Here is an 11,570-nt window from a genome sequence, read left to right as displayed (position 1 = left end):
GTAGCACGAGCTGACTCTAGGGGCTCTTAATCTGCTGCCATCTTGCTGGCTGTCCTGTTTCATTTACTTTTAAGGGAGCTTTAGATTACATAAATGTTATATCAAAAATAATATAGGGGAGATTGTGGAAAGATGGCAACAGACTAACAGGCAGGGCTGAATGCACTCACAAAAACAATGGAGAAGCTGAGCTCTGCCGAGCCCAGCCGCGCCGCGCCGGGCGGCGAGCGGGAGAGCCAAGCCGCCCTGCGCCGCGCCGGGCAGCGGGCGGGAAAGCCGAGCCCAGCTGAGCCCGGCGGAGCCGCGGCGGGAGGGGAAGCCGAGCCCAGCCGAGCCGCGGCGGGCGGCAGGTGGGGGACCCGAGCTCAGCCGAGCCTAGCCGAGCCCAGCCGAGCCGCGGCGGGCGGCGGGCGGGGGACCGGAGCCCGGCTGAGCCCAGCCGAGCCTGGCGGCGGGGTTTCTGTTCTTTGGTTTTTTTGTTTTTGTTTTTGTTTTTGTTTTTGTTTTTGTTTTTTGTTGTTGTTGTTGTTCTTGTTGTTCTTTTTTTTTTTTTTCAATCCTATTTTTCTTGTCCCCAATATTCTTCTTATACTATTTTACCTTAACAATACAATAGGTCCTACAAGAAATACCTCACATTTGCTGGGTTTCCTCACCCTCCACTGCCTCATTTCTCTGTGAATAGATTTAGCCTATCTACACTATCCCCTTTCCCCTACAACTTGATATCCTCCACCATCTGCTATCTCTCCTATATTCCATCTCCCTTTCTTTGATCCACAAAGTGTCTAACTCTTAATTTCTAATACCTTTGTTTAGTTTTCCATCTGGTATTCGTCCCTGAAACTATTACCTTTCTTTTCTCTTTCCCTCTCTCACGAAAACAATAGCCTCTTAGTACGTACCACATTCCTCCCATATTCAGTCGTCTACCTCATTATAGGTACTTTCCTACTACTATAACTCTACACGATTTACATGATCTAACCTCCATCCTCCCAGAACTCATATTGTTGCTTTGTAAACATATATCACCAATACTACTTCACACTTTCTCCTTCTTTACACAATTGACTTTCCCCAGCACTAATACTTTCCTTTAAAGTGAGCTTAACTAGCAATAAGAAATTGGAATAAGAAGAACAAAGTGACAAAGAGAAGATATAACACTTACGCAAAAACAACAGCTAATTAATCTCCAAGACTAGACAAAGAAGCTAAGGAACTGATTAAACCCGTCAAGAAAAAATGTTGACAAGACAGCAACAAAAATCTACAAACCAAACCAGTAATCAGGAAAACATGGCTGAATCCAATCAACAAACTGAAAATCAGGAAGGGGGGCAGGACTTCGCACAAGCAATGATAGATCTCAGAACATTTATCACCGACAAATTTGATGAAGTAATGAAAGAGGTTAACAGCGTGAAGACAACACTTGGAGGGGAAATTGCAGACATGCGCAAAAAAATAACAGATATGATGGAAATGAACAGCACAATTCAAGAAATCAAAAATACACTTGCAGCAAATACCAGCAGACTAGAAGAGGCAGAGCAGAGAATTAGTGATGTGGAAGACAGTGCATTGGAAATCAAACAGATAGTAGAAGTGGTCAATAAAAAAGTAGAAAAAATCCAGATAGGACTTAGGGACCTGAATGATAACGCAAAACGCTCAAACATACGTATTATAGGCATTCCAGAAGGAGAAGAGAAGGGAAAGGGGTCAGAAGGGGTGTTGCAGGAAATAATGAATGAAAACTTCGCAAATCTACTGAAAGAGACAGATGTACATATCCAAGAAGCACAGCGCACTCCACTGGTCATAAACCCCAACACATATACTTGTCAAATTATCCAATGCTCAAGACAAAGAAAAAATTCTAAAAGCAGCAAGAGAAAAGAAAACCATCACATACAAGGGAAACTCCATAAGATTAAGTGCTGATTTCTCATCTGAAACGATGGAGGCAAGAAGGCAGTGGTATGATATAGTCAAGGTACTAAAGGAAAAAAATCTCCAACCAAGAATACTCTATCCAGCTAAACTAGCATTCAAAAATGATGGAGAGTTCAAAATATTCACAGATAAACAGAAACTGAAAGAGTATATCAACAAGAAACCTCCCCTTCAAGAAATTCTTAAGGGAATTCTGCAGGAAGAAAGGAAAAAACAGGACAGTCAGAGATGGAGGAGAGTGTAAAAGCAACAAGAAAGACAAAAATAGAAGGGGAAAATAAAATAATGCAAACAAAATATAACAAACACAAATCCAACCAAAATATGGCTACCATAAATAACTCTCTAAACGTAATAACACTGAATGTCAACGGATTAAACTCACCTATCAAAAGATTCAGACTGGGACACTGGATAAGGAAATACGACCCATCTATATGCTGCCTACAAGAGACACATCTTAGACCCAGAGACTCATGGAGGTTGAAAGTGAATGGCTGGAAAACAATCATACAAGCAAACAACAACCAAAAAAGGGCAGGAGTAGCTATATTAATATCAGACAAAATAGACTTTAAATGCAAAACAATTGTGAGAGACAAAGAAGGATAATATATTTTAGTGAAAGGGACAATTTGTCAAGAAGATCGAACAATCATAAATATTTATGCTCCTAACAAGGGCGCCTCTAAATATGTGAGGCAAACGCTGGAAAAACTAAGTGAAAGAATAGATGCATCTACAATTATAGTGGGGGATTTTAATACACCACTATCAACTCTGGACAGAACATCTCAAAAGAGAATCACTAAAGAAACAAAACATTTGAACAGTATATTAGAAGAGCTGGATCTAATAGACATATATAGATCATTACACCCAAACACAGCAGGATATACATTTTTCTCAAGCGCACATGGAACATTCTCCAAGATTGACCATATGCTAGGCCACAAAGAAAGGCTTAATGAATTCAGAAAGATCGAAATCATACAAAACAATATCTCTGACCACAGTGGAGTCAAGCTGGAAATTTGCAAGGGACAGAGACCCAGACTTCACACAACAATTTGGAAATTAAACAGCACACTCTTAGAAAAACAGTGGGTCAAAGAGGAAATCTCAAAAGAAATCAATGACTACCTTGAAACAAATGATAATGATAACACAACATACCAAAATTTATGGGATGCAGCAAAAGCGGTACTGAGAGGGAAATTTATAGCCATAAATTCATATATCAAAAAAGAAGAAAGAGCAGAAATTGAAGAATTAACTGCACATTTGAAGGAATTAGAAAAACAACAACAAAGTAACCCAACAGGAAGAAGAAGGAAGGAAATAACAAAGATAAGAGCAGAACTAAATGAAATAGAAAATAAGAAAGCACTTGAAAAAATAAACAAGACCAAGAGCTGGTTTTTTGAGAAGATCAACAAAATTGACAAACCTTTAGTGAGACTAACAAAGAAAAAAAGAGAAAAGATGCAAATACACAAAATAAGAAATGAGAAAGGTGATATCACCACTGACCCCACAGAAATAAAGACTATCATAAGAGGATACTTTGAAAAACTATATTCCAACAAAAATGACAATTTAGAGGAAATGGACAAATTCCTAGAAATACATAAGCAGCCCATACTGACGAAAGAAGAAATTGATGATCTTAACAAACCAATCACAAGCAAAGAGATAGAATCAGTCATTAAAAATCTCCCAACTAAGAAGAGCCCAGGGCCAGACGGCTTCACAGGTGAATTCTACAAAACATTCCGGAAAGAACTAACACCAATCCTGTTGAAACTATTCCAAAAAATCGAAACAGAAGGAACACTGCCTAATTCCTTCTATGATGCCAACATTACCCTAGTACCAAAGCCAAACAAAGACACCACAAGAAAGGAAAATTACAGACCAATTTCTCTAATGAACCTAGACGCAAAAATACTTAACAAAATACTTGCTAATCGTATTCAACAACACATTAAACGAATTATACACCATGACCAAGTGGGATTTATCCCAGGTATGCAAGGATGGTTCAACATAAGAAAATCAATCAATGTAATACACCATATAAACAGATTGAGAGAAAAAAACCACATGATTATATCTATAGATGCAGAAAAGGCATTTGACAAAATACAGCACCCCTTCCTGATAAAAACACTCCAAAATATCGGAATACAAGGAAACTTTTTGAACATGATAAAGAGTATATATGAAAAACCTAAAGCCAACATTGTTTACAATGGCGAAATCCTGAAATCCTTCCCTCTAAAATCAGGAACAAGACAAGGATGCCCATTGTCTCCACTCCTATTTAACATTGTCTTGGAAGTACTGGCTCGAGCACTGAGACAAGAACCAGATATAAAAGGCATTCAAATTGGAAGGGAAGAAGTCAAAATTTCATTATTTGCAGATGACATGATCCTATATATAGAAAACCCTGAGAGATCTTCAACAAAGCTCCTAGAACTCATAAATGAGTTTAGCAAAGTCGCAGGTTATAAGATCAATGCGCAAAAATCAGTAGCATTTCTATACACCAATAATGAGCAAGATCAGGAGGAAATCAAGAAACAAATACCATTCACAATAGTAAATAAAAAAATCAAATACTTAGGAATAAATTTAACTAAAGAGGTAAAAAACTTATACATCAAGAACTATACAAGATTGTTCAAGGAAATCAAAGAGGACCTAAATAAATGGAAGAATATTCCCTGTTCATGGATAGGAAGACTGAATATTATTAAGATGTCTATCCTACCAAAACTGATCTACACATTCAATGCAATCCCAATAAAAATCAACACAGCCTTCTTTAAGGAACTAGAAAAACTAACTATGAAATTTATTTGGACTAAAAAGAGGCCCCGAATAGCCAAAGACATATTGAAAAAGAAAAACGAAATAGGAGGAATCACACTTCCTGACTTCAAAACATACTACAAAGCTACAGTAGTGAAAACAGCATGGTACTGGCATAAGGAGAGACACACAGACCAATGGAATCTAATTGAAAGTTCAGATATAGAACCTCATGTATATAGCCATATAATATTTGATAAAGCCACCAAACCCTCTCAACTGGGAGAGAATGGCCTATTCAACAAATGGTGCCTGGAGAACTGGATAGCCATATGTAGAAGAATGAAAGAGGATTACCATCTCACACCTTATACAAAGATCAACTCTAGATGGATCAAAGACCTAAATATAAGAGCCAAGACCATAAAGACCTTAGAAAGCAGTGTAGGGAAACATCTACAGGACCTTGTAATAGGAAATGGCTTCATGAATATCACACCAAAAGCACAAGCAGCAAAAGAACAAATAGATAAATGGGACTACCTCAAAATTAAAGCCTTCTGCACCTCAAAGGAGTTTGTCAAGAAAGTAAAAAGGGAACCCACACAATGGGAGAAAATATTTGGCAACCATATATCTGATAAGAGACTTATAACTTGCATATATAAAGAACTCATATATCTCAAAAACAAAAAGATAAACAACCCATTTTAAAAATGGGAAAAAGATTTAAACAGACACTTCTCCAAAGAAGAAATACAAATGGCTAAAAAGCACATGAAAAAATGCTCCAAATCCCTAGCTATCAGGGAAATGCAAATCAAAACTACAATGAGATACCATCTTACTCCCATAAGATTGGCAGCCATGAAAAAAACAGTAGAATACAAATGCTGGAGAGGATGTGAAGAAAGGGGAACACTCATCCATTGCTGGTGGGAATGCAGAAGGATCCAACCATTCTGGAGGACAGTTTGGCAGTTTCTCAAAAAATTATCCATAGATTTGCCATATGACCCAGCAATACCACTGCTGGGTATATACCCATCAGATCTGAAAACAAGGACACAAACCGATATATGTACACCAATGTTCATAGCAGCATTGTTCACCATCGCCAAAAGTTGGAATCAATCCAAAAGTCCATCAACAGATGAGTGGATCAATAAAATGTGGTATATACACACAATGGAATACTACTCAGCTGTAAGAACCAATACACTACAATCGCACGTGATAACATGGATGAACCTTGAGAATCTTATGTTAAGTGAAGCAACCCAGGCATTGAAGGACAAATACTATATGACCTCAATGATATGAAATAAGTTAACTGCCTCAGAGAGCTAGAGTCTGGAAAAGTGGCTTACTGGAAATCGGGGGGTGGAGGAAGGATGTGAGTTAATGTCTGTAGGGGTGGAATCTGTGATGAGCTGGGGGTAAGTATGAGCACAAAGAAGTGACAAAATGGGGGCAAGGGGTTACCTTCGGGTGGGGTTTTCTGGGTTTGAGGGGGGCTGGGGATGGGAAGAGGGGTAATATGGTCCAAGAAATAGGTGGGAGGGAGGGGCAACATACAAACATGGGATAGTGCCAGAAGTTCGTTGAGAACTAAATGTTGAGTAAAATGTATCAAAGTATAAGTAGGAGGGTCACCTGGTTAGGACGCTCAGGGGGTATGGTCTGATGCGGGACGGACTCCGGAGGGAATAGCTGAAGGCTCATTTTGCCAAGGTGGGTTCTACCATTGGGTGGGCTGGACCCATATCCTGGGGAAGACTAATGCCGTCGAATAGAGAGAACTGTATCTCTCGTGAGAAAGGACGGCTCCCAGGGCATTAGATTGGCAGGCGTTGTGGGCCCTAAGGGGAGGGGAAAATGGACGTGCAATGGATGGAACAAAGGTAAATAAGGGGGCAAAAGAGGAGTTATGTGAGAGTACACGAGGATGAATATAAAACAGCTAATATTGTGCTCGCTTCGGCAGCACATATACTAAAATTGGAACGATACAGAGAAGATTAGCATGGCCCCTGCGCAAGGATGACACGCAAATTCATGAAGCGTTCCATATTTTTCTTGATAATTCTTAACTGGAAAACAAAGGTTAAGTACCTCTGTTTGGATCTGAGCAGGCAACACTCTTGCACATCTTTGTGTGGCTCCTATTTTAATAGAAATAAATGAACGAGCAACTATTAAAAATTTTCGGGTATTTTACATCACTATATTGTAGTAAATGCTACTTTAGTTACGGTACTAAAGTGGGAATAAGACCATTTTTTGAAAAAAATTGCCATTAAATTTGAGAGTAGAGCCACAGTTTAAATACCTCAGGCTAATTAATGTTAATTTCTTGTGATAAAGCTTTGACAGTGAAGGTGGACTAACAGGAAGGCCAAGAATTCCTGATCTTAAATCACAGTGGTTAATTCTTAGAGGTTTCCTTTTTGAAATTTTATTATTGAAGTCTTGTAATGTGAAAAAAAAAAAAAAAAAACAGCTAATATTACACCAAAAACATATAGGGAACGACAGACTAATAATGAAAACCATAAGACAAAACATAGGATAACTAAAAAATTTAGAAAACTGTACAACCTAAAGTATGGACCACATAGTAAGCACAAATGTTACCTTGTTTGAAAACTATAGTTTCGGAATCTGTACATCAGTTTCAGGAAATATGATATGAATAAGTTAAAAGATTATTGCTGTGGAAGGGAAAAGGTTTTATGGTGGATCTGGGGAAATACTGTATATTGTATATATGAATTTCGGTGATCTAAGACTCTTCTGAAGCTGACATTATGTTGGGATTCACTTTACAGGAAGTTTTGGATCACAGAGTGGTTCAACAATGGCAGCGGAGGAATACTGATATGGGATGTTATTGACAGGATATATATGGTTGACAGGGAGTTATACAGGGCATATGCCCAGGGTATATGGTAATGTCTATATATACTCATAGTGGAAACAATTAAAAACAACAGCTGGGGGGGTACTGGGCTCCTGGCCGGGGGGTCACTGTTGTGGGCCCTGGGAGAGCAGCGGCAATCCTTCAGGTGCAACGGCAAGAACCAGGAAGGAAGGAGGGCCCAACAGTGGGCTCTTGATACTAATGGCTACACTTTTGAGCCTATGCACCTGCAATAAGAACAAGGCCTAGAGTAGCATTGTGCCTGGGGGTTTCCTCCTGACAGCCTTCATGTTACTCAAATGTGGCCACTCTCACAGCCAAATTCAGCGTGTAGATGTGATGCATTCCCCCCAGCGTGGGACACGACACCCGGGGATGAGCCTCCCTGGCACCGAGGGATCACTACCACATACCAGCTGAAGAAGCAACTAGAAAATGACCTTGAATTAAAGATTCAATGCGGAACAGCAGAATATACCTGTCTACATATAATAACATGACTTCGGGAAGTGGTTTGACCTAATGTAAGGGGGAAATGGAAAGGAGAAATGAGATTATAAGGCTGTGAGTCTCTAAAAAAGAGTCTGGAGGTTGTCAGAAGGAATACCCCTATGTACAACTGAACAGAGTCTAAGAGACAGATAAGGTAGATACAACCCCAGGTATTGGTTCTTTTGAGGGATAAAGAAACCCACGGGTTCTATGGTCATGGCAGAAGGGGTTCACTGCCATGACAGATGGCCCTTCTTTGGAGCTGGTGTTTCTGCGTGATGGAAATGGACTCAGAGGGGATCTCTTTTCACAAGACTTGCATGCTACTTTATTGGAATTGTAGTTGGTGCTGAGTTTAAGATATATGTAGGGGATTTGAATCTCTGGACTGATAATATGACACCCGGGCCCAGAGCCTCAACAGACTTCAGCTCCTACACTTTGACTTATTGGACTTACTCCACTCAGCTAACATGGAGTTGAAGAAGGTCAACCACCACAACATGGAGCCTAGAGTGTCTACAACTAGAAGCGGGAGGAGTGCATCCAGTACCCATGTGGAATCTAAGCCCTCACTTGACATAGGTGTGCAATGGACACAACCAATCCAATGTCCACAGAGAAAATGTGAAATGGGTGTGGGAACGGTAGCCATGGGGGCTGCTGGGTGTGGGGAACGGGAGGAAGAGATGAGATGTGGAGGTGTTTTCGGGACGTGGAGTTGTCCTGGATAGTGCTTCACGGACAATTACGGGACACTGTAGATCCCCCCAGGGCCCACTGGATGGAACGTGAGAGAGTCTGGGCTATGATGTGGACCATTGACTATGGGGTGCAGTGATGCTCAGAGATGAACTTACCAGGTGCAATGGATGTATCATGATGATGGGAGAGAGTGTTGCTGTGGGGGGAGTGGGGGGCGGGGGCGGTGGGGTTGAATGGGACCTCATATATATTTTTTAATGTAATTAAAAAATAATAATAATAAATAAATATTAAAAAAAAAAAGAGAGAGAAAAAAAAACCAAAAACAATGGAGAAAGAGCCAAAAGCTGACCAAGGGACCTGCTTTGGGGGTCAGCAGACCAGAACAGTGCTACACACCTCCCAGAATGGTGAGGGACAGCGAGATAAAGAACCTGAAAGGTCAAACGTGAGTTCCCAAGCCCCCAAGGTGGCAAGGAAGGGCTCCCCTCCCCCACCCCCAAGATATCAAGCTGGGGTGAACCCCCTGGCTCACTATAGCTGCCTGAGAGGGGAATGGACGTCTTCCTCCCTGTCAGTTGTTTCAAGGGAAAAGGAAGGGGAGGTTGGGATGCTCTTCTTCAGTGAATTTGGCCAGCAGAGCCTGCTTTGAATCTTAAATCCGGAGATTCAGCAGAGAAACACAGGAAAGCCCAGACTGAAACACCTCTGTGGAAAGGTGCAGGGACTAGCACCATCTGCTGACCCATCTGGAAACTGCATGGACAAAAACTTCATGCTCTCTCATCCAATCCCTGGGAGAAAATCTGCACCCCACTAGTGAACCCTTGGCCCAATTTTGAAAACTTAAGCTGGGCAATTTTAAAGACTGAGAATAAGTTGAGCCAAATATCAAAGAAGAGCAGTGGGGAAAAAAACATAGACAAGAGAGCGCAATTAGCCATCAGAGTGAATTCACCAACATATGCAGATGACTAGACATCAGCAAAAAATTACAAGCTATACTAGGAAACAGGAAGAGATGGCCAAGCCAAAAGAACAAATCAAATATCCTGAAGAGATACAGGATTTAATACAATTAATCAGTGTTAGTCACACAACTCTCCTAAATCACTTCAAAGAACGTAAGAAAATATGATGAAAGAAATAAAGGATATTAAGATACACCAGGAGGGCATAAAGAACAATTTGAAAGCCTGCAAAGAAAAGTAACAGACCTTCTGAGAATGAAAGACACAGTGGATGAGATTTAGAATACATTAGAGGCACATAAGAGCAGATTTGAATTGCTTGAAGACAGAATTAGTGATTTCAAGGACAGAACGCCTGAACAGAAAGAGAAGAGAATGGAACAATGTCTCAGGAAATTGAATGACAATGTGAAATGCACACCCAGTCACATTATTAGTGTCCCAGAAGGAGAAGAGAATGGAAAAGGGGCAGAAAGAATATTTGAGGAAATAATGACTGAAAACTTCCCAACTCTTAAGAAGGACATAAATATCAATATCCAAGAAGGACAATGCACCTGAAGCACAATAAATCTGAACAGACCTACCCAAGACACCTGTTATTCAGAATGTCAAATATCAGAGATAAAGAGAGGGTTCTGAAAGCATCAAGAGAAAAGCAAAGCTTCACATACAAGGGAATCTCCATAAGATTAAGTGCCAACCTCTTATCAGAAACCATGGAGGAGAGAAGAAAGTGGATGATGTATTTAAGGTACTCAAAGAGAAAAACTACCAGCCAAGAATTCTGTATCTAGCAAAGGTGTCCTTCAAAAATTAAGGTGAGTTCAAAATCTTCATAGACAAACAAAAACTGATAGAATATGTGACCAAAAGACTAGATTTACAAGAGATACTAAAGAGGGTACTGCAGCCTGAAAGGAAAAAACAACGGCAAGAGATTTGTAGGAGAGTTTAGAAATGAAGATTATTAGGAAGGATAAACTAAAGAATAAGAAGACAGACAGTAGAGCAATATGACAACAGAGAGTCAAAGGACAAAATGGATGAAGTAAATAACACCTTTACAGTAATAACACTGAATGTTAATGGATTGAATTTGCTGGTCAAAAGACATAGGCTGACAGAGTGGATAAAAAAATATGAGCTGTCTATATGTTGTCTATAAGAGACTCACCTCAAATGTAAGGACACGATCAGATTAAAAGTGAAAGGTTAGAAAAAGATATTTAATGTAAGCAGTAACCAAAAAAGTGCTGGAGTGGACCAGAAAAATGTAAAATAACATTATAGTTTCGAACAATAATTAGTGAAACTGGCAAATTGTTCCCATGATCAGCATCCTGTAATTTTACAAAATAAAACACTTGCTTTAAATGAGGAGGGCTGGAGGAGAGACATATTTTTGGATACTTCATTTCTCTTTAACCCTTTCTTATTCATACTCTTTAGTTAAATAATCTGGATCTATAATGATTTAGCATTACTACTGTTTAACAAGATTTTGAGTTTTTCTGCCTCATGAGTTGGCATATTGTTATCTGCTGTAATTCATTCCTATAAGATGTGAAGAATTCCCAAATAGGAATTTGATTATCTAGAAAGAATTATGGCCTAAATGGAAATTAAATAACTAAACCAATAACTTATTTCATTCTTAATTATTATGTCCAATAGTTAGAGCTGTAATATAAAGC

The 11,570-nt window shown here is 39.6% G+C and overlaps 1 non-coding gene across 1 annotated transcript; it reads left to right on the top strand.

Annotated features, from left to right (window-relative positions):
* The first annotated feature begins 6,753 nt into the window (after window positions 1-6,753).
* Window positions 6,754-6,860, top strand: LOC111765377 (U6 spliceosomal RNA). The gene has a single exon (XR_002797751.1). It is a non-coding gene; the product is annotated as a U6 spliceosomal RNA (small nuclear RNA).
* The last annotated feature ends 4,710 nt before the right edge of the window (window positions 6,861-11,570 follow it).

This window comes from Dasypus novemcinctus, chromosome 21, assembly GCF_030445035.2.
Source record: "Dasypus novemcinctus isolate mDasNov1 chromosome 21, mDasNov1.1.hap2, whole genome shotgun sequence".
NCBI lineage: Eukaryota > Metazoa > Chordata > Mammalia > Cingulata > Dasypodidae > Dasypus > Dasypus novemcinctus.
The sequence above is the reverse complement of the archived record's forward strand: the minus strand, read 5'-3'. Positions and strand labels throughout refer to the sequence as shown.